The sequence below is a fragment of the Cavia porcellus genome, unplaced genomic scaffold, assembly GCF_034190915.1.
Source record: "Cavia porcellus strain 051 isolate PalLab524CR breed Dunkin Hartley unplaced genomic scaffold, mCavPor4.1 scaffold_23, whole genome shotgun sequence".
NCBI classification, from domain to species: Eukaryota; Metazoa; Chordata; class Mammalia; order Rodentia; family Caviidae; genus Cavia; species Cavia porcellus.
In genome coordinates, this window is record NW_026947506.1 from 20,567,623 (window position 1) to 20,591,662 (window position 24,040).

Genomic DNA, 24,040 nt, shown 5'->3' on the forward strand with positions numbered 1-24,040 from the left:
TTTTTCTAGATGGTACACATATCGATTTTTCACATACAGGTACAATGCACACATATAACACAAAACACATACAGAATTCTGAATATCACAGATATGCCATGTGCCCCCACCTGAGGATATTCTCATCTTACTTGGGAAGCTTTGTTTTCTACACACCAAGACACTACCTCCATGTGTTCCAGGTCCTGGATCTTCCAAGATGCTTCCAAATCAAGATCTCATGGAGACGGAGAATTCCTCCTTCATGCTGTACTCTGAGTTACCTTCCTCCTTGGCCAGTAACCCCTCAGTGTCTGTAGCAGCTAGTGCAAAGGAAAGAATACTGAATGTTTACTGCAAGCCTGTCCCAGTGAAGAGGGGTGTGGCTGCTCTGGAGGATACAGAAGATTTGGAGCCTCCTGCAAAGATGATAAAAATAGGAAACATTGTCTGTCAGGAGAGGATCCCTCCAAAAGTCAGCTTCCCTTCTATGAGCCTAGCAGGTATCCTAAGTATTGGTGATGGCACTTTGGATAGTGAATGGCAAGGAGAAAGAGAAGAGGCTGGGAAGCCACCTGAGAATCTGGCCCTCGAGGCAGATCCCAGTGCCATGGCACCTGCAGAGCTGGAGCACATGTATAGTGGCTTTAGGTGCATGGGCTGCCTCCAGGTCTTCCCTAATTTGCAGATGCTCAAGAAACACCTGGAAGATGGGGCAGAGGAGGGTGGTTCATGCATTAATTTTGCCTTTTCCAAAATGAATAACAGCAAGATCTCAAGGAGGATGGAGACAAATACAACAGCATATGGAGATGATATGGAGATGGCTTTATGGGTCTTGGCATTTTATGCTTTTTGTTTCTTTTTGTATTATTATTATAATAAATAGTAACTAAATATAATAAATAAAAACTTCCATGTCTGTAAATAATAAATGAGAGTCACTAACTGAAGAGGCCTTGAGTAGCTTCTTCATCCACAGAATAGCAGAAAGAAACAGCACCTTCACCAATTAAGTCTCTGATTACGTTTTTGCCCACCCCTGTCCATTCTCTCACCCCGTTCATTCTGCTGCTTCCAGATTGGAACTCAAAGGTCATTTTTTATCTCATTATTTATTTTTATTAGTATATGTTGGTTGTACACAAAGTTGCCATTCCTCGTTCTGAATTGGTTCGTGTATGGAACACATCCTAATCTTTTTGTTACCCACTTTTGCACCCTTCCCTCTCATCTTCTAATGCCTTTCACTTTTTGGAAGGATCTACCTCTCCATATTCTATCATCCACTTTTATTTTGCTCTTTAAGCTTCTTTTTAGAGGAGAAACCATGCGCTACTTAAACTTGTGAGTTTGATTTATTTCACTTCACATTAGGGAACATCCATTTTTGTACAAATGACTCAACTTTATCTATACTACAGAGTAGTATGCTATTGTGTTTTTGTTTCGATTAAGATGCAAAACAAAATAGGATAGAAATGATACAAAATTTCAAAAAAGCACAAAGTAGGGAATTAACATGACTTAAAAAAATTGCACATTGTTATCTCAGAACTAGTTGTTCAGGTTACAAAATCTAGATATGAAAGTGATTGAACAATGACAGCACAAATGGTTCTTTTTGGTGAATGAAGAGATTAATAGTAATTATCTATCTAGTGGACATATACATACATAAATTTATATGTTTACCAACATACATATAGTCTTTTTCTTTTTTCATTTCCCCTATCTTGGTACTTTTGTCCATTTATTTTTTTGTGTGTGTTTTTTCATGTTTTTTATTTTGAAGAGAGTAACACCAAATGAGAAAAAACAAAATAGAGTCAATCAAAACAAAAGGATCAACATAGTACATGACTTAAAAACAAAATATAGGGAGATCGACATTGGCTACCATAATGCCTTGTTATCTTCAGAAGAATTGCCCATATCATCAGGCATTATAAAATTGAACATAAGTGTACAGAACAAAACCAATAAAAATGAAACATTGGAGACATTATAGGGCTTCAAATAGTCCAACCAGAATGGGTATCATAGTGTATCTTATTGCCTTCAAAGTACTTGCCAATACCATCAGATTGACATTATCAAACAAAACAATAGAATAAAATCAGTCAAAACAAAATAGTGAAAGCATTACAGGGTTTCAAGCTAATAGGAAACCACAAAATGGTTACCATAATATATCCTGCTATCTTTAGAATAGCTGTCCATGCCATCAAATCCAATACAAGTAAACAAACTGAAACAGAATAAGACCAAATTAAAATTAAAACAATATGGGATTCAGATTATGATAATAGATTAACAATGGCCACTGCCTGCCCTTTTTAGAGAATTCCTCCCCTTTCACTTTCACAGGATGTCTTGTACACTTTGGATCCCAATAACAACTTTAGTTTTTATATGAGGGAGGCAATCTGCTATTCATCTAAGTGATTCTGAACCTTTTTACCCCTGAGCATGATCTCAAGCCGTATCCATTTGTCTATAAGAGCCTCCAGGTTTTCTTTCTTTATAGCTGAGTAGTTTTGCATTGTATAAATGTATCATGGCTCTCTAACCTATCTGTAGCTGATGGGCAGTCCTCCCCACATTGTTTCTGGTTCTCTGGCACACAGAGCATTGTTTTCTCATCTTTGACTTTCAGTCTATAAACCCCCTTTCAGGTTAAGTGTAGTTCTTAAAAAAGCATGTTGATGGGCCCTATTTCCTGATCCCCTCTGACCCTTTCTTTTCATTGGTGAATGGAGGCCCTCTGTATTAATGATTATGGCTAACCTCCTCTGCCTCATCTCTGCCATGCTATTTTTCTGGCATTGGTTGTCTACTTTTCCCATTCATTTCAGTGCAGTTGTCCAGTCCGCTACTCCCTTCTGCACCTGCATTTACCCTGAGAGGCCTTCAGGCTTGCCAGCCACTGGCTTCACTGTGACCGTGCATCTCCAGGTTCCAACCACGGTGCTTCTGGTTCCAGTTTAAAGCGCCACCAACTCCTGTCTTCTTCTGTTTAAGTTTTTCTTTTTTTATTCTCTCTGTGGGCTTCAATTCTCACTTAGTTTCTTTCTGGGTCGAGGGGACCCAGTTCCTTCCTTCCTTCCTTCCTTGTCTTCTCCAGAATGCTATATTCCAGCATCTGGACTGTTTTTCCCAGAGAGGCTGTTCACTCCACTGTTTGCTATTCCTCCATCTTTGAGCCGGCCTATTTCCATTTCACATAGCTAGTAGATCCTGTCTGAATTTCGAAGTATGTCAGATTTCGAAAACTTTTTTTTTAATTTTAAAGGGGGTAAAATTAAACACATCAAAACAGAACAAAATGGGACATAACAAAGCAATGTAAGAGATATACATTTCAAACCTTGATGACCTGAGATCTTCACTCTCTATCATATTGTCTCTTGTTTTCTTCCAAATAGTTGTCCATGTCTTTGCATACAGAGAATTTATACAAAAACAACATACTATAAAATAGATCAGAACAGAATGAGGAAGGCATTTTAGGTCTTCAAAGCCAGACAATAGGGAAGTCACAAATGACTGTCGTAGTCTCTGGTTCTCTTCAAAATAGCTGTCCATACTTTTATGCATACTGAAGTTCAAGAAAACAAAACAGGCAGTGTGGGGAGGGGTTGCTTGGTTTCCCAGTGCTCGAGGTGCCAGCCTGGCGTGGGTCCCAGTAAATGCCTTTGGCTCCCATCCTGGACCACCACAGCCAGATTTAGAAAACTCTGACAAGTTCTTTGCAATCTAGAAAATTCTGTTTTCCTTGCTTCCTAAAGAAGCCACAGTAGAAATGGAAACTACTGATGGAATGACCAAAAAGAGCAGTTCTGTCCTTTTGAACACTTTCTTTCCCTTTCATTATTACAATATCTGTTGTATATTTTGAATCTTATTACCATTTCAGGTTTTTATTTTTTATTTTTATACTAGGGAGACAATATGGTATTTATAAATATGAGTTAGACTTATTTCAGTTATGAGTATGGTCTCAATTTGCCTCCATTTACTTATAAAGGCCTAACATTATCCTTTTTATAGCTGAGTAATATTCCATTGTATATAAATACCACATCTCTTTTATCCATTCTGCATTTGATGCATTTGGTTGTTTCCAAGATTTGCTTATTACAAATTGTACTGCTATGAACATGGGTGCACATATATCACTGTGGCATGACATTTTCAGTTTTTCTGGGAAAATACCCAAAAAGGGAATAGCTGGATTAAATGGGACTTCCAGGCCTAGTTTTTTTGAGAAATCTCCACACCAATTTCCATAGTGATCATGCCAGTCTACACTTCCACCAACAGGGGAGAAGCACAGCCCCACCAATATTGGTATCAGTTGATTTCTTGAAGGCAGTCATTCTTTCTGGAGTGAGATGGAATCTCAATGTTGTTTTAATTTGCTTTTCTCTAATGGCCAGGGAAGTTGAACATGCCTTCATGTATTTGCCATTTGTATTTCTTCCTCTGACAAACGTGTGTTCATTTCAGATGCCCATTTTTGGATTGGATCTTTGAATTGGCAGGGGCTGATTTTTTTTCCAGTCTTTATGGATTTTAGATATAAGTCCTTTGTCTGAGGTATAGCTGGCTAAACTTCTTTCCCATTCTGTGAGTTTTCATTCTGTTTGTAATTTCTTTTAAAAGTACAAAAATATTTTAATCAGACAAGGCCCCAGTTGTTGATTCTGGGAAGTATTTCTCATGCAGTTTGCCTTTTGTTCTTGAACTCTTTTCCTACCCCAATGTCTTCAAGATTTCTATCTACTTTGTCTTCCAGTATATCTAGTGTTTCTGCTTTAATATTTAGATCTTTAATCCATTCTGGCTTTAGTTTAGTGCATGGTGATAAACATGGGTCTGGTTTCAGTCTTTGGTATGTGGAAAACCAGTTTTTCCAACACCATTTATTAAAGAGGCTATCCTTCTTCCTTTGAAAATGTTTAGCCTCTTTGTTAAAAATAAGGAGGCTAAGTGTCTTTGTAGTTGTGTCTGCATCTTCTAATCTATTCCTTGGTACCTTCATTGTTTTTTTGCCAATGCCATGCTGATTTTATCACTGTAGCTCTGTAATATAATTTCAAGTCAGCGATTGTGATGCCTCCTGCCTTACCTTTGTTGCCCAGAATTACCTTTGTTATTCTAGGTCTCTTCTGTTTCCAAGTGAATTTTAGGAATGTTTTCTCTAGATCTGTAAGCTATGTTACTGGCATTTTGATTGGATTTGTATTAAATTGGTATAATAGTTTTGGGAATATGACCATTTTCACAATGTTGGCTCTTCCTAACCAAGAACAAGGATTATCTTTGCATTTTCTGATGTCCTCTTCAGTCTCCTTTTTTAGAGTACTATAGGTTTCAACATATAGGTCTTTTACATCCTTTGTTAGGTTGATTCCTATGTATTTCTTTGTTTTCGATGCTTTTGCAAAAGATGTGATTTCCATAATTTCTCTCAGTTTGTTGTTTGTGTACAGGAATGCTATTGGTTTTTCAGTATTGGCTTTGAATCCCGGTACATTGCTGAATTTGCTTATTAACTCCAGTAGTCTTTTGATAAGAGTTTTTGGGATCTTCTGTGTAGACTATCATGTCATTTGCAAATAGTGACAATTTAACTTCTTTCTTTCCTATGCTTATTCCTTTTATTTCTCTCTCTTGCCTAATTGCTCTGGCTAATGACTCCAGAACTATATTAAATAGGAGTGATGATAGTGGACATCCTTGTCTTGTTCCTGATTTTAGAGAGAAAAGTTTCAGGCTTTGTCCATTTAGTATAATGTTGGCTGGTGTTTTGTCATAGATGGCTTTTACCAGATTGAGGTAGATACCATCTATTCCAAGTCTCTGTAGTATTTTTATCATGACCAGTGTTAAACTTTATCAAAAGCTTTTTCTACATCTATTGAGATGATCATGTGATTTTTGTCCTTATTGATTTGCATATCATAAATCGTCTCTGAATTCCTGGGATAAACTCCACTTGATCATGATGTATAATCTTTTTGATGATATGCTGCATTCTATTTGCCAGTATTTTATTAAGAATTTTTACATCACTGTTCATTATGGAGATTGGCCTGGAGTTATTTTTGGTTGGGTCTTTCTCTGGTTTTGGTATCAAAGTAATACTTGCCTCCAGGGATGAATTAGGAAGAATTGTTTCTTTAAAATTTCATCGAAAAGAGTCAGCAGCTGCACAGAATTGGCCATGGTGGAATCCAGGTTGCTGAAGAAAAAGGCAACTCACCCGCCTTCTTGGTAAGCACCTCCCTTGTGCATGAGCCAAGAGGAGATCCAGTCAGCATCTCCTGTGAGCCTACCAGCACACAGGCTGGAAATAAAACATCCCAAACTCTTCCCCATTAGCAACTGGGGACAGAGGTCTAAAGGTGACTTGAGAGCATAACCATGTGCAATATAGCACATATGGGGGATTTCCGTCCAGCTTTTGTTTGAAGGCAAATTTTTTTCACTATGTTGTTTCATTGCAATTAATTGCATTACAATAGTCAGTATTCTCCTTTGAATGGTTTTATAATGTTCTGTTTTTTATTTGATTTTTCTATACCTAACTGACTGGACAACTATTGTGAAGATAGCAGAATATACTGTGATATCTATTACTGTTATCCAGGTATCCTGCTGTGAAGTTCTGTACCAATTTCACTGCATTGCCTTGATTGGCAAAAAGTAAATAAATAAATTTCATTGAAAAGTTTGAGGAGTTTTGGCATTAAATCTTCTCTAAATTTCTTATAGAATTCAGCCATAAATCCTTCAGGTCCTGGGCTTTTCTTTGTTGGTAAATTTTTAATCAAAATTTCAATTTCAGTAGCTGATATTGTTATTCAAAATTGCTTTATTGGCCGGGGGTTTAGCTCAGTGGCATAAGTGCTTGCTTGGCAAATGCAAGGTCATGAATTCGATACCTGGCACCAAAAAAAAAAAATTGTTACATCATCTTGATTCAGCTTGGTAATTCATATGTTTCTAGAAATCTGTAGATTTTTCTGTTTTCCACCTTATGTGAGTGAAGATTTTCAAAGTGGGTATGCATGATCTCCTGAATTTCCATGGGATTCATAGTAATTTCACCCTTTTCATTCCTTATTGTCTGAATTTGAGAGGTTTTTTTCTTGATAAGGTTGGCTCGAGGTTTATGAATTTCACTTATTCTCTCAACCAGCTCTTTCATTCATTAATTTTTGTATTATTTTCTTAATCTCAATTGCATTAATTTCTGCTCTGATCTTTATAATTTCCTCTCTTCTATGAGCTTTGGGCTTAACTTGCTCTTTTTTCCTAGAATCTTGAGGTGTAACATTAAGTTGTTTCTTTGTGCTCATTCTGTTTTCCTGATGTGACAATTCATTTCTATGCATTTCCCTCTTAGGACTACTTTCATTGCATCCCATAGGTTTTGGTGTGTTGTACCTGAATTTACATTGACTTATAGGTATTGTTTAATTTCATCTGTAACTCATTGATTGTTTAAGAGGTTGTTATTTAATTTCCATGTACTTATGCAGGTTTTGTAATTTCTGTTGCCATTAACTTTCAATTTCAGTGCACTGTGGTCAGATAATATACATGGGATAATTTCAGTCCCTTTACATTACTTAAGAATGTTCTATGGGCTAATAGATGGTCTATTTTAGATAATGTCCTGTGCACAGCTGAGAAGAATGTGTATTCTGATGTGGTTGGGTGGGAATACTCTGTAAATGTCAAAGTCCATTTGTTCACAGGTTTTATTGAGTTCTGCTATTTCTCTGCTGATTTTTTTGTCTAGTTGATCTATCTCTTTGTGACATTGGGGTATTAATGTCTCCTATTACAGTTGTGTTGCTGCTTGTTTGGTTTTTTATATCTATTAGTATTTGTGTTATATAGTTTGTGTTCTATATTTGGTGCATATACATTTGTGACTTTTAGCTTTTCTACTTGAATTATTACTGGCAAGTATGTGGTGACCTTCTTTACCTCTTTTGATCACTTTTGGTTTGAAGTTCACCTTTTCTGCAAATAGAATAGCTACCCCTGCTTTTTTGGATTCCTGTTGCATGGAATATTGTTTTCCATCCTTTGATGTTTAGTCTACAAGTTTCCTTTTGTGTCAGATGTGTTTCTCGTACACAGCATATTGTGAGATCCTGTTTCGTGGTCCATTCTGCCCACTATTTTGATGTCTTCTGTACTTGTTCCTGATGAACTGGACATTTCAGATTGCATTTTGCTTTTTTATCATTTTCACCTCTTGGTGAAATATTTAACCTCTTGGGTTAATATTTGGTCTTTTCAATCCCACTAGTCTCAGCTGTCCATTGTGTGTGTGTCTTAGGATCCTACTGTGTGGTTGATGTTTGCCCAATTGCTGGGTCCCACAATGAAGGGGAGGGGCCAGTCACCTGAATTCTTCCAGCAGGGCCTCGTGGTGGACTAGCCTAGGAGCATTGATGTAAGTCAACCTTTATCTCCTACTGTTACTATGGCTTCAGCCTGTTCCAGGCTGCTAGATCTAGCTGGCTCGAGTGTGCACCTCAGCTGGGTTCATCCTGCATCACTGGGTGTCTCATAGGCCCTTTTGATTACCTCTGGGTTAGGGGAGGCCTTGTCAGCACTCTCCTCAACCCACTGGTATTCTCTGTATGGAGGAAGACTCACACTCTTGCCAGAGTCACCAACATCCTAAGGTTCTGCAGGCGGTGGAAGGGTCACTAGTTGTCCATGGGCTGTGATTTTTGGGTGGGGAGAGGGTGTCCAATGATCCCAACAACCCCTAGGTCTGTGGAGGGAGGAGGAGGGGTGAAGCTGACTTTTCTGCCAACCCTTAGGTCCATGGAGGGAACTATTGTGTTTTAAAAACTTGTTTTCTTTCTTTTTCATCCTTAAATACTAATTTATTATATTTAAAAATTTAAGTTTATGCACAATTTAGATTTGAATAATGGTCACTTTCATTATATAGAATTTGGATTTGTACATAATGTCTTGATTTCTTTTTTCCTCCTTCCCACCCCTCCTTTCAAATCCCTTCCTGCTCTGTTTCCATTTCATTCTTCTTTTCCAATTTTTTTCTTTCCCTTCCTTTCCTGCTCCCTCCTTCCCAGTTTTTTGCTTTTGAACAGTTTCTTCCTATTTCACCATATCTATTGTAATTTTTGTTTTTATTTTTACTTTCTCTCACCAAAGAGTTAATGTGGTTTATATACATATGTGTCTCATTTATTTCATTCATGATTATGGCCTCAAGGGCCATCCATTTAGCTATAAATGTCTCAATTTTTTCCTCCTTGAATGGCTGAGCAAGTCTCCATTAGAGGGAAAAAAAACCATAGTTTTTATCCAGTTAGGGGTTGATGGGCATTTGAGTGGCTTTCAAGATTTAGCTAGTATAGTCTGTGCCACTATAAGCATGGGCGTGGTATATCTCTGTGGTGTACTGGTTTGTTCTGGGAAGATACCCAGAACGGGAATAGCTGGATCCAACTGGACCCCTCTCTAATCCTAGTGGTTTGAGTAATCTCCACACTGATTTTCACAGTGGTTCCACCAGCCTACAAAACCACTAAAGGTGGAGAAATATTCCACGTACTTCATAGTCCTAACGGCATTTGACTTTAGCTGTGACATATTTCAGCATTGTATTAATTAGCACTTATGGAATGATCAGTGATACTGAAAATTTTTTCATATATTTATTTGCCATTTGTACTTCTGGGAAATGTTCACCCATCTCAGATGCCCATTTTTGGATTGGGTCTTTTAATTTTTTTTCAGTTCTTTATATGTGCTAGATACAAGTCCCTTGTCTGAAGGACAGCTGGCAAAAATTTTTTTTCCTGTTCTATGCATTGTCTTTGCACTTTGGTGATGATTTCTTTTGCTGTGATAGTTTTTTAATATGATGAAATCACAGTTGTTGATATTTGGTGATAATTCCTTTACAACCAAGGTAAAAACCACATTGTCTTTATCTATCCATTAATGGGTATACAGGTTGCTTCCAAGACTTTGCTACCATAAATTTTGCTGGTATAAACATGGGTATGAGTGTATCAATGCATATTATGTATTTAACTCAGGAAAACATCTAGAAGGGGCAATAACTGGGTTAAGTGGAATATCAAATTTTGCAGTTTTTTTTTTTACCAATATCCATATTGATTTCTACAGTGGTTGAAGAGTTCACATTTCCACTAACCATCTATAAAGTTTTTTTTCAGCATTCATGCTAGTGTTTCTTATTTGATTTGTTGATAATGGCTATTATTTCTGGGGTAAAGTGGAACCTCAGTGTTGTTTTGTGTTTTTCTATGGCCAATATGTATTTATGTATTTACTGGCAATGTATTTTTTGGCCACTTGTACTCCTTCTGTGATACATGTATCTGTTTCACTTGTTCATTTTTTTGAATCACTCTTTTATTTTGGGGAATCAATGTTTTTGAGTTCTTTATATTTCTAGTTATGAATGGCAAAAGTTTTATTCCACTGTGCAGGTTGTCTTTTCACTCTTGGTTGTTTCTTTTGCTATGCAGAAGCTTTTTAGTTTTATACGACTCCTTTTGTTGATTAGAAGAACTATTTTGTGTGCAACCAGGGTTCTGTTCAGAAAGTCCCTGCTATGCCTGTCATTTCAATAGTTTTCCTCATTTTTATCTTTCAGGAGTTTAATTTTTTCTCTTTTAACATTAAATTCTTTGACCCATTTTGATTTTAGTTTAGTACAGAGGTCTATGTTCAATCTTTTGCACATGGATAGCCAGTATTCCTGCCAGTATTTATTAAAGACGTTGTATTTCTCACAGTGTAGATTTTTGGCTCCTTTGTCAAAGATCAAATAGTTAAATATGCTTGGTATTTTGCTCCACTGACCCTCATGCATTTTTGCTAATGCTCTGTTGTTTTCACTACAGTAGCTCTGTAATATAACTTCTAGTCTGGGACTGTGGTGCCACGTAGTTCACTTTCAGTACCCAGGATTGGTTTTGCTACTCTAGGTATCTTCTGGTTCAATATGAAATTTTAAAAAAATTTTATTTTGAAAGTAGTAAAAATACATCAGAATACAGAACAAAGCCAATAGAGACAATGCAGTGAAATTGGTACAGAACTTCACAGCAGGATACTGGGATAACAGTAATAGGTACAATAGTATATCTTGCTATCTTCACAACAGTTGTTCATTTAATTAGATACAGCGAAATCAAACCATAAAGAGATTATAAAACCAATTGAAAGAGAATATTGAAGAGCAAAACAATCATAACAAAACAGTAAAAGCAACTTTTGCCGTCAAACAGAAGATAAAAGGAAATCCCCCATATTGCTATATTGCATATGATCATCCTCTCAAGTGATGCTCAGACCTGTGCCCCCAGTTGCTAACGGGGGAAGTGAGGGAGAAGGATGGGATATCTGATTCTAAGTCTGTGTGTTGGCAGGCTCATAGGAGACACTGACTTGTTCTCTTCCTGGCTCCCACCAAGTGTGCTTACCAAGAAGGGAGGCGAATTACTTTCTTGTTACTGCCTAAGTTCCACCATGGCTAGATCTCAGGAGATGCTGGTTCTCCTCCTGGCTCTCCTCCTGGCTCACATCAGGGGCGCTTACCAGGAGGGCAGGCAAATTGCTTTTCTTGCTCAGCTGCCTAAGTTCCACCACACAATATGAATTTTTTGAATTGTTTCCCCCAGTTTTGTGAAGAATCCTGTTGTACTTTTGAGTATGACTGCATTAATTCTGCACATCTATTTTGAAAGCATGATCACTGTGAATATACTGATTCCATGTACCCAGAATTAGGGGATATGTTTCTATTTTCTGATGTCCTCTTTGATTTCTTTTTTCAGAGTGCTGTAATTTTCACTGTAGCTTTCTTTCACTTCCAAAGATTAATTTTTTTTTGTGTGTAACATTGCAAAGGTATATTTTTCATAACTTCTTTCTCAGCAGGATTAGTGTAAGTTTACAGGAATAATATTCAATACTATTGACTTTTGTGTTTTATAGCCAAATCTATTACTGAGTTTAGTTACTTTAAGAGTACTTTGGTGAATATTTTGAGGTCTTCTATTAATTCTTTTGGTGGACTTTTTTGGGGGGGTCTTCTATTAATTTTAAGAGTTTTTTTAGTGGAGGGCCATGTTATCTGCAAATAAGCAGAATTTGATTTCTTTCTTTCATGTACATATTCTTTTTATTTTTCTTGCATAGTTGCTCTTGCTACTGTTTCAGGTATTATGTTGAACAGCAGTGATACTGGACATGGTTGTCTTGTTCCTGATTTAGAAGGACAGATTTCAGTTTTTTGCATTTAATATGACTCTGGCAACGGGTTTGTCACAAATGGCTTATCACATTGTGATACAGCCCATCTGTATTTCTTTTTTTTTAAGGGGGAAAAGTTTATTTAGTTTGTAGAGGTTTCAGTCCATAATTAGCTGACTCCAAGGCAGGGTGGCACAGAGCAGAGGAGCAAGAATGGTGGAAAAAGCACCAACAGAGAAAGGGACAAGCCACTTTCCATTCCTTATTTTGTATCCAGTCTACCAGGATTCGGACTGTACCAATCCAGTTAGTGGACTGATCCAGCAATCATCGACCCTTAATCCTAGCACCCTGAATCTCAGCATTGCACTATGAATAAATCACACCCCGTAGATTCAGCCACCTCTGGAAAGGCTGGCCCCCATAACTGCATGAGGCTTTTGAGGGGGCATCTAGACAAAAATCACAGCATTCTATCTCTGGCCCCCCACATGCTCATACACATTTCTTTCAGCATTGCTGAAAAGTTCAAGCCCCAAGTTACCTCTGAGATTTAAGGCAAGCTTAGCTGTGAAGCCCTGTACAAATGAAAATAAACACTTGCAACATTCAATGCCACAAGGTAGATATTTCTATTCTAAAATTTACAAACAAGGGAATACAAACAAGTAAGAAATTCATCAGGGAAAACAATAAGTCCTTAGTTTCATGTGCAGCATTTGAGGTAATCTGTGGCAAGACCTAACTCCAAAGGGCTTGGATGGCTGTGCCTCTATGGTACTTGTAGTGGTTATAGGCTTCTCTCTTGGGTCAGCTCTGCTCCCTCCTTGCAGTTTTCTTCAGATGACTCATATTCCTGGCTTTTCAAAACTTCTGATGTCTCCACTGCTGCACCTTTGCCTTCATACTTACAACTTCACACACTGTCCTTTCAAAGGCTCACTTCTTGGCTGCCCAGGCCATCTTCTGAAACCTGCACCTAAAACCATTACCACATGGGTGATGCCAAATCTGCTGCTAGGTGGAGCAGTAGCCATGCTTTACCCTCTACTGTCTGTGATGCCTGGATCACTGAGCACTCTGAAAACCAGTTCTAGGTTATTTTTTTCAGTGTTTTATCATGAAAGGATGTAAAATCCTGTCTGTTTTTTTCTACATTTATTGAGATGATCAAATGATTTGTCTTTGGTTCTGTACTACATCTTTGGTTCTGTATTACATCTATTAATTCGGATATGCTCAACCATCCTTGCACCCTGATGTAAACACTTAATTCTTCACGATACATTATCCTTTTGATATTTTGTTGGATTACATTTGTCAGAATTTTGCTAATGATTTTTGCATTTATGATCATTAAAAAGATTGGCCTATAGTTCTCTTTTTAAGTTGGATCCTTGTCTATTTTGGAATAGGGGTATAATAGCTTCCAGGAATGACCTTGGAAGTGCTTCTTCCCTATCAGTTTCATTAAAAGTGCTAAGACTACCCTGAGATTTTTGTTGAATTCAGCAGCAAATCCACATGAATCAGGGCTTTTCTTAGGTGAAAAATGTTGGGAGCTGTTGAAGCTGGAAATTGATCATATGTGCAAGGATGGGGAATGGCCATTCCAAGAACAAAGGGCACCTGGGGCAAGCCTAGCCACCTGAAGCTGCTTCAGCCCACAGCACACCTAGCCCCAAGAGAATCTGAACACTGGGTTGCCAGGACAACAGTGTCACATGACATTAAGTTGCTAACATGTATCAATAAATGGCCCTACAGTGAAGGGGTAGTTCCTTTCCTCCTATCAGGAAAGAAAGCTCCCCACCTGACCCTAGTTTTCATCTCTTTATTTTTCTCATCCTCTCACAGTCCTTCACCCAAGGAACCTCAAGGGCCATGTGGTTTATGTCAGAAGAATTTTTATTACTTCTTCAGTTTTACTGCCTGTTATTGGATTATTTAGAATATTTAACTGTTCTTGGCTCAGTTTTTATAATTTATATGAATGTAAAAATCTGTTCTTCTGGGGCTGGGTATTTACCTCAGTGGCATAAGTGCCTGCCTTGCAAGCATGCTGTCATGAGTTTGATCCTCGGTATAAAAAACAAAACTATACTTCTGAATTCTTGAATTTTTTTGGCATACTTATCTGAAGTTCATGATAATGGTTTTTATTTTAGCAATATGCATTATGATTCCAACTTTTTTATTTCTAATTGCAATGATGTGGGTCTTTTTCTCCTTTTTTTCATTTTTTTTTGGATCAGATTGGCTGTCTTTGTCTACTTCTCATTTCTTTTGAAGAACCAACTTTTAGTTAATTCTTTGTATGCTTGTCGGTTTCATTGATTTCTCCTCTAACTTCCTTATAATTTTTTATAATTTCCTTCTTTGTACTTCCTTTGGGTTTAGATTGTTTTCATTTAAGATCCTGGGATACACCATTAGGTTATGTCTTTATGTTGCCTTCACCATGAAAGTATCTTATTACTCCATGAATTTTAAAAGATAGTTTTGTGGGATATGTCAGTGTAAGCTGGAACTTATTTTCTTTAGGGCCTGAAACATTTCACTCTTAGTTCTCCTGGCCTAAGAATTTTTTGTTGAGATGTTTATCATAACTCTAATGTTGATAAGTGATCTGTTGCTTTTCTTTAACTGTTATTAAGAGTGTGTTCTCTTATTGGACTTCTGGGATTTTTACTATGATGTGTTGTGGAGAAGTACCTTTTCTGATTTTGGCTGTTTGGGTTCTATATGCCTTGGTTATCCATATGTTAAATTCACTTGCCCTATTTGGAAAGTGTTGTGCTACTAGTCCAGTAAACAGTTTTTTTTTTTTTTTTTTTTAACCAGGGATCGAACTCATGACCTTGAGCTTGCCAGGCAGGCGCTTATGCTACTGAGCTAAATCCCTGGCTCAGTCAACAGCCTTTTCATGTCACTGGTGCTGTCTTCTGACTTTTGACTAATTCCAATTAACTTTACTCATTTGTATTTCCTATTCAGTGTTGGGTCCTATTTTTTGGGGGGGGGTCCTATTTTTAATGTCCTTTTTTTAAGGTATTACTCATTAACTAGTTATTGATAGTCCTGTTGTCTTCTAGTTCTGACAGTCTCTCTTCATACTAATCACTTGTGTTGCCCCTACTGTCAACAGAATTTTTAATCTGAATTTCTCTTTGGAGCCCTTTTCTATGCTTTTCATGTACATTTTCCAGCATTTGGATTAGTTCTTCTTCTTGTCAGTGTTGCTAATGATTTTAGACTTGCTGATGGTTTTGTGTAACTTGTCCATTGTATAACTGCTTATATCTCCTTGGGCTTGCCAAATGCCTTACTGATATGTTTTGTTATCTTCTCTAATATCAATTCAGATAGTTTTGGTGTGTGGCTTTTGGTTTCCTTCCCTCAGAAAGCTCATGGGTCTGCTCTTAGGGAATTAGAAATTTCTGGAGTCATTTTGTTGACTCATTTTTTTCATGTTTTTTATTTTTTGTTTGTTTGCTTTTCTGTGCTGAGGCCTATGGGTTACCTTTAATGGGAAGCTTTGTTTCTGGTATGGGGACCTCTTTAGTTAATATCTACTCCTGAGTAGTGCCCTGTAGGCATTGCTAAATACTGACCATTGTCCTGGGAGTTTAACTACCTCGGTGTCCTTTAGGTGCGAGTTTGCAGCATAATTGGCCCAGTACAGAGTTTTCTATGAATGGGCCACAGTATTGTTAATGACTCCAAAGTAATCCAGATATTGTCATTTGAAGAAAACCAATTAATAGTAACAGTTATGCCACTCTGGATACATCAATAAAGTCAGCATCAATTATAGTATGAAATATAAACTGAATATTTACAAACTCTAAGGACCAATGATACTACCCTTGTCCATAGAAATCTGTAATTATAGTATGAACACTAAAACAAACCAAATATCAGCCTACAATTGACCTAGAGTATATATCTACTACATGGAATAACTTTATTAACAATAGCACAGTATTCAACAGCAACAATGTAAAGTTAGGTATCCCTACTAAAACAAACCAAATATTAGCCTACAATTGACCTAGAGTATGTATCTACTAAATGGAGTAACTTTATTAACAATAGCACAGTATTAAACAGCAACAGTTTAAAGTTAGGTATCTTAGAGATTCATAGTTTAGTAGTTGTACTAGTAAAGGCATAGGGTTGGGGTCAGAGAATGAAAAAACAAAAAATTTGAAAAATTAATCAGTGGGGTTATAAGAAAGAGGAGACAAAAGATAAGTAGTTTTATTGAGCAGTAAAAGGAAATTAATAGTAATACAAGTTAATAGTTGCTGAAAAGAACACCCAAGACAAAGATTGAAAAGTTAAACAGAGAATAAATGCAGGAGATAAAAAATAAGGAAGCAAAAACAGATGAAGGGAAACAAAAAAAGGAGAGAAAAGAATGTAAAAGAGAAAAAACTCTAAAGCCTCCAAAACCCAATGAAGGAAAGCTAAAAATAATACAAAATAGAAAAGCCAAAAAACCCAGATTGAGTCAAAGAATAAAATTCCTATGTTATTGACACGTAGTTTCTTTCCTAAATTTGCAATCTTGGGATCATCCAGCCAGTTACAATTTTCAATGCCTTGCATTAGCACCTATGGGTTTCTGAGGTGCCTCCCCTGCATTAGAGGGCCTTTCTGTATCTTTACCGTTGGATTGTGGTTCATGGTCAAGGCAAGGCATATCCTTGCTTTCATTGGTAGGTGGGGAATATGGTTAGTCCTGTTTTCTATGCTGGATGTAGGCCACAGGGCAGGTGTATATGTGGGGTGTTGAATTTAAAGGGTCCTCAGCTATGTGTTCCAGTTGTTCCCTTATCTTCCTGGTATTGTCCTGGTCCAGGATCAGCCTGGCTGGTTATTCCTTGCCTCTGCTGCTCTGTGTTGTGCTCTTTTAGGAGAAGGGTGCTGCATGATCAGTATGTTCTGCTTACTGCCTAGGAATGGGCATGCTGCTCCAGCATGGGTCAGGTCAGTCACACAGGGGTGAGGAGCTCGTCCTCTGATGTTCTGTTCACTCCCCTAGGATTAGGAAAAAGTCACTCCTTTTTCTTTGCAAATGTATGCCTGCTCACACAGGGGCAGGAGCCACTCCTCCAGCGTGGGTTTGCTCTATCCCCTGAAGGTGTGTGTTGCTTCTCTGGAACAAGTCTGCTCTGTAATAACCTTTTAAAAGGTTATTAAAATATACATTTGTTTTGATCATGCCTCATATACAGGGAAAAAGAAATCAAAATATTTAAATCTTCAAAAGACAAATTACATTTGCATTAAATTGCTTGTTCTAACATTTTACCACGAGTAAAGCTTGAATCTGCCAAAAGGCTTTTGGGACTCCTCTTTACACACACATTTAGTTATCCTGCAGCACGCTCAGTTACTAGTTACTCTGTCCTCCACAGATGCATTTGTCTGAGAAGTGTTTGTGCTCTTGTGTATGCACATGCACTGGGTCTGAGTAGCTGAGCGAGGTCTACGAATCATGACCTGAAATTTTTGACTTACCTAGAGGTAAACATCTATGCATGTTGACTATGTGTACTGATAACTTGAAAAATGTAAAGAAATAGAGATGTTGGGGGTTAGCAGTGTATTATCTTTTCTATGCACTCAATAATACCTGAAAGCCTTGAAAGCTGGTCATCTTTCAATTCTCTTTTTTTTTCAAAAATTTTTTTTTATTTAAAGAGAAAAACAAAACTAAACGAAGCAAAAACAGTGAAAGGCTAGAAGTAATACAGAATTTCAAGAGAAAAAATATACAGTAAGAATCTACCAGTTAATAGATCACATATTGTCATCTCAGAAACAGTTGTCCAGATTACAAAATTAAAGCATACAAAGTGGACATTAATACAGTGAGACTGCAGTCTCAATTCTCTTTTTATTGAGTACCTGGTTAGCTCTTACTTGAATTCATTGAGCAATTCCAGTAATTCCTCAATAAAGCTCGCTTTGCCTCAAATACACTGATCCAGTTACTACTTATCACCTACCTTTTAATAAGATGATTCCTTCCATTTTAGTTCAGTTAAATAATATATCCCAGAAAGTAATTGTGTACTATAATCTTTGGGCACTATACTGAAACAATACTTAAACACAGCACAGGCAATGTATGTTTCATTAGGGACTTGTATGAAGAACTTTTGAAAGCTAGAAAAGGAAAAGATTAAGCTTCATTACCACAAACATGTAGATTTAAGTCCCCTCCTGTCATTTAGCACCTGTCTATTCTGTTGAAAAGTGAAGATGTAAATACTTAAAGTGGTAGTATTTGTAGAGGTAACAAGGTATAGGTGATAAAAATGATGCCTGTACCTTAAGGTGCTTTTCCCTCTGGCAGCCTGAAGGGTCCTAGTGTCACTGATAGCTATTACTCCTCTCCTTCAAAGCCACATATATGACCCCAGGTATATGACAGTATTTTCTGGCTGCCTCTGTAGTTGGCAGAATAGGTGATCGGCTTCAACACTGATAACTACTAATTTCTTCCCTGTAACAGCCCTCTTGACTGTTGCTTCTAACTCTCTGGGGGAGTGGTAGAAGCTCTGTCCTTACAAGCAAAGATTGAGCAGGGACTAAGCACAGGTGAAATCCCCAAATCCCCCAACCAGATTGGCATGAGGGCATGCCACGAGAGCATGATTGCCTCTCTATGCCAACTCACAAGGATGCTCTGGGACAGAGGCAGTTGCCATTGCAGCCCCAGTATTTTCTCAGAAAGGCTGGGGCTGCTCGTGAAGCAGCTAGTTCTGCAAAGTTGAGCTGAACTCTCACTATGACAGCTGTGGATGTCCTTAATCCCAAAACTACTCTGGGAGATACATGTTTTGGCCACAGTGGGATTAAAACCTGCATCCATTCCAGATGACTCTTCCCAGGAGCTACTCATGATGACAATTACAAAGCAAAGGACTAAAGAAATGATGACTTGGCCGTGGGATGCAGGAATATCTCTCCTGGGCTGAAGTCGGTGTCAAAACGCTGATGATTGGCCCCAGATTCATGCTGATAGAGTTGGATGAATCAGTATCATGTTTCTCTGAATTCAAGTGGGTTCCAAACTGAAATCTGGGACTAATGCACATAAACTGCAAAACCTACAGGAGATCTGAATCTCTAGCTACAGCACCATCAGAGAAATACAAGATTTCACTTTCAATGCAGTTTTCTTATTTTCCAGCCTCTGATGTCGGAGAAGGAATACCGGATAAAATAGAAGAGCTGTTTAGCAAATCAATCAGAACCTTATTATGCACATATATCACTGTAGTTACCTTGCTGCTGTCAATGTGTGTGCCCCCCATTCCTGAATTTAAGCGCTGGAAAATTAACGTTGTATTCAGCACTAGCCTTTGGTAGATGATAAGCTCCTAGAGGTCTGCTGTCAGGAATGGGACTGGGCTCTTACAGAAGAAGCCTGAGGGAGCTTTTCTGCTTTTCCACCTTGTGAAGTCGCATGGGCAGAAGGCTCTATGCGGAAAGGGCCACAGTACACACTGATCATGGACTTCCCAGCCTGCAGAACTGTCAGCGACAGAGTTTGAAGTTTACAAATTACTTCCTCTAAGGTATGATGTTATGTAAGTCCAATTGGACTAAGATAAGACATTTCCTTCTCCAGTTTTCTGATATCTCCAGCTCTAAATATTTTAAGTAAAAATGTTTCAATAACCTGAATTCCTTGATAAAGCAGTGTGTGTCCTCTCATAATTTAATTTCTCATTACTCAAGTAACTTTTTTCATTGTAATCAAAGTTGTGTGGTTCAATATTGAAGGGGTAAAAAAAAGATCTTATCATCATGAAATTCATTTATGTTTTTAAAAAAAAGAGTGATAAGGGATGTGGGTATAGCCCAGTGGCAGGTCACTTGTCTAGTTTGTGGCTCCCTCTTGCAAAAAAACAAAAAAATAGAGTAAGTTTTAGAATTACAGTTTGTATTCGTAATATGGACAATAATGGTGGAAAGCAGTAAAATTAAACTCCAAACTGGAATCCAATGAAAAAGAAGCAAACAAGTAAAATTTCAAGATTGGTAACAAGGTATACTTGCCCTGAATTTCAAACAAAAATGTGAGCATTATTTTGTGAAGCTAAATATTTTCACCCCCTATATATAGGAAATCCTAAAATTACTAAAAAGAAACAGTATTCTAACTATGGCAAAAAGAACGTATGTCAGGAGTCACACAATAGTGGTTCATCTGTTAGGAAGAAACTCTTACCTCACCGGTTTGACACTTTGGGCTTCTGCCCGCAGAAGCGCGTGCCCCAATGGGCTGGAGGGCGTGGACAACGAGCCGAGCCCGGGCGTGGGCGATACTTTTGCTGAGGAAGTGCTGCTTAGGACTCGGAAATGAATTGTAGTGCTTACTTCTCTTTCCTGGAGTCCACCAGGCAGCTTCTACAGCGACGCTCAACACAGCGGCAATTAGCTTCCAGCCGAGGCCCACTCGAAAACGTCTGTTTTCCGTGCCTTCTCGCGCTGGACAGCAACTCCCAGGCCACCCCGCAGCACAGCCCCCTGAGCGGCGCTAGACTGCAACTCCCAGGCGGCAACGCGGCACAGCACCTCCAGCGGCGCTGGACTGCAACTCCCAGGCGTCCCTGCGGCACAGCTACCTCAGCGGCGCAGGACTGCAACTCCCAGACTGTCCTGGGGCGCAGGTACTTCACCAGCGGTGGACTACAAGTCCCTGTAGTTCCCGCGGCGCCAAATCTGCGTTGCGCAGTGGCGCCCGTAGTTGGTCACCAAGACAACCGGGCAAAGATTGGTGAGGGTTAGGAGGCGGGCAGTGTCCCTGTAGCAGCAGTTCGTTTAGAGCTTCACCGGCTCTCCGCGTTCTCGGTTTGTTTTTCTGTGAGATAGGCAGTGCTCGCCCGGTGCCCCTGCAGCCTCCGCAGGTGACCACGGCGGCGGCGGCTTCGCGCCTGCTGTGCCGCGCCACACTGCTTCGAGCGGGAGAAGGGACGGGTGGGAGGCTGAAGGGACCTTGTCTTTGTACCAGCTGACGCTATCTGGTCCACCCGGTTTCAGTCGTTGTTTCCAAGGGCGTCTGAGGAGAGGGTCGGCGGGAAGGCGAGGCGGAGTCCGCTGCACTCGAGTCAGGTAAGAAGCGACGAGGCAGGAAACTTCGGGACCTCGCTCCTTTATCTGCTGTGCATGAGGACGCGTTCTCTGATGCGTGGCATGGTCTGGGGAACGCCTGTGTGGGCTGCTAAGGGGGGCGGGAATGTTTGCATCAAAACAAGAAAGCCGGGATTCTGTGAGCATCTCGGGACAGGGCGCGGTTTACGCGTTGGATTGCGGACACGGCGCGGTACCCGAGCACCCGCAGGCCACTTTTCAACAGGTCTCAGAGCCAGCCAAGCGTTCTCAACCGTTTACTGCCGGGGAGGCCGCAGTGAGATCCTAATGCTTCCCGCAGTAGGATTACTTGCTCCCATTCTCTCTTTTGCAGACCACAGCAGTCTACATGAACTAAGCTGATTTTATCAACACCTCCTCCCCATCAAGTTTTGCAGTACATCTGGAGTGCCTGGAGAAGTTTATAGATTTCTTCGGTATCTTTTACTTTAAATATGAAATCGTGTCTTACACGTACACACATCTTGTATGTACACACACAGAGACAACTTGAAAGATATGAAGAGAAAACTGGGTTTTAATTAAAGTCTGCCAGCATTCAGAACGAGAGCAAGAATGAGCGAGAGACTAATGTATTTGCAGTGTGTAAGCAGGATGATTGATTGCTGTGTTTCTATGATAAAGAGTGGAAGATATGAGAGATTTTGTTTTGAAAATAATTTACAAGTTATTTTTGAGAGTTTAAGGGATTTTTAAATTACATGTAATTGGTGTGCTATATTTACGGCTTACATATATGTTTGTGTTACACTTTTTTTTCCCTTGTGGTACTAAGGATTGAAAGTACAGCCTTGTGCATGTCAGGTAAGTACACTGCCACTGAGCTATGACCCCAGCCCTTTTATTTAATCTGGAGACAGGGTTGCCCAGGATTTCTTTTAAGTCGAGATCTTCCTGCCTCATCCCAAGTAGCTATGATCAGCATATGCAACTTCTTGATTGAAATACTTGTTGCAAGGGAAAAAAAAGTCCAACGGACATAGTATACAGTTTTTCAGGTGGTTAGCAAGTTTCATCTCTCAGAACACTTTCTGTTATATTCAGTATGTGTATGTATCTATTTTTGGTGTTGGGATTTTCTTTTTTTCTTGTTTTTAGTACCAAGGATTGATCCCAGGGGTGCTTTACCATTGGGGTACATCCCTACCCCTTTTTACATTTTATTTTGGGCCGATGTGGTGGTGCACACCTGTAATCTCAGCACTTAGGTGGCTGAGGTAGGAGGATTGCAGGTTCAGTGCCAGTCTGTGGTGCATAGCAAGTCCAAGGCCAGCCTGAGCTATGTAGGTTAGAGTTTGTCTCAACAGTAAAACAAACCAAACCAAAATACAGAAACAAAAAATTGCCTCAGATTATTTTGAGTTGAGATCTCTCTTAAATTGTCCAGGCTGGAATCAAATTGATAGTCTTTCTTTGTCAGGTCTTGGGGGTTTAAACATGACATCAAGAACCTTGTGTTGCATCTGGGCTGGGGTGAGCACTGCCAGGATGAGCTAACTGGGATTGTAAACTCAGCACTACTAATGAATGAAAGGAATGGAGTTGAAGAAGGGAAGACACTATAATTTGTAAGGAGAAAAAAGTATGACAGCTGCCCCAAAGAGAAGGCAGGAGTTGCAGAAACAGATCCTCTCCAGGCCTTTGACCTTGGCTCATTTTATCAAATGGTGGATGGGTGCCTCGAACATCACAATCTGATTGGCTGTCTGGGCTGTCTTCCTGTGGACCCCAGGTCACAAGACCTACTAGGTATCCCTGTCCCTGTGTACATTTCTTTTTCTGGGCTTTGATTTCCTCCTGCCGTTAAAGTTGGTGATTAAGTAAGGAGATGTGTATAGTGACCTTAGAGTGGGGGGAAAAAGATGTATATTAAAAATGCTTAGTGTGTGTATTTTTATATACTAAATCAAGAGTTTTCTTTTTAGTCAGGTGGTCCCCTTGCCTCCTTTGCATTGTATTGGAGATGGAATTAGGGGAGTTATCTGATTTTCATGCTTCTGGTTTCCTCTGTGCTTTGTCTATCAGCTCTTCTTCTGGTAAATTCTTAAGTTACTTGCACTACTTGGTGCTTTTTTAGGCCTCATTTTTCTCTTTTTTCTCTATCTTTGTATTTTTAATCTTTCAAATCCAACAGCAGAGGCAAAAGTTGGTTTTAGGAAGGTTTTCCGTTAATTTCTTTAAATTAACTCTGATGAGATCCTTATTCTATTCTTTCCCTACCTCCTGACCCCTTTTTTCCTACTTGTATACATACTCTACTGCTGAGCTCTGCTGTAACAAAATCCTCGCCAGTTTCTTTGCCCAGGTGACAGTTCTTGTTCCAGTTCTGGTTGCTTCTTTTTCTTAGAAACGGCTGGTCACTGTGATGCATTTTGTGTGCACCAATCCCCAGTCGACAAGCCATTCTGCCTCTGTACTTTCTGCTTGTTTATCCCATAAAAGCCCTAGACCACCAGGGATCAGGGCCTAATGTCTTGGGAATGATCCCAGTCAGTGCCCATTGCATAAAATAAATCTGCCTCCAAATCCTGGGTGTCATTTTGGTGTTTTTGTCTGTCAGAGACACTACTCCCAGCCCTTGAACAGT

The 24,040-nt window shown here is 39.1% G+C and overlaps 1 protein-coding gene and 1 long non-coding RNA gene across 17 annotated transcripts in view; one reads left to right on the forward strand and one right to left on the reverse strand.

Annotated features, from left to right (window-relative positions):
* The window catches only part of LOC106027779 (uncharacterized), a 32,260-nt gene extending 11,421 nt beyond the window's left edge, over window positions 1–20,839 (reverse strand). The window contains exons 1-2 of the long non-coding RNA XR_010042274.1: window positions 20,531–20,839; window positions 168–302 (exon numbers count right to left, since the gene is read on the reverse strand). This is a non-coding gene — a long non-coding RNA (uncharacterized LOC106027779). The remainder of the gene's footprint in view (window positions 1–167; window positions 303–20,530) is intronic.
* A 155-nt stretch (window positions 20,840–20,994) lies between these two features.
* The window catches only part of Bbs9 (Bardet-Biedl syndrome 9), a 395,959-nt gene continuing 392,913 nt past the window's right edge, over window positions 20,995–24,040 (forward strand). For 11 of the 16 annotated variants that reach the window (XM_063233881.1, XM_063233883.1, XM_063233886.1 and 8 more), the window contains exons 1-2: window positions 21,090–21,414; window positions 21,767–21,869. The gene's annotated coding sequence lies outside the window, so the exon portion shown is untranslated. The other 5 variants (XM_063233878.1, XM_063233877.1, XM_063233880.1 and 2 more) reach the window with 5 other exon arrangements.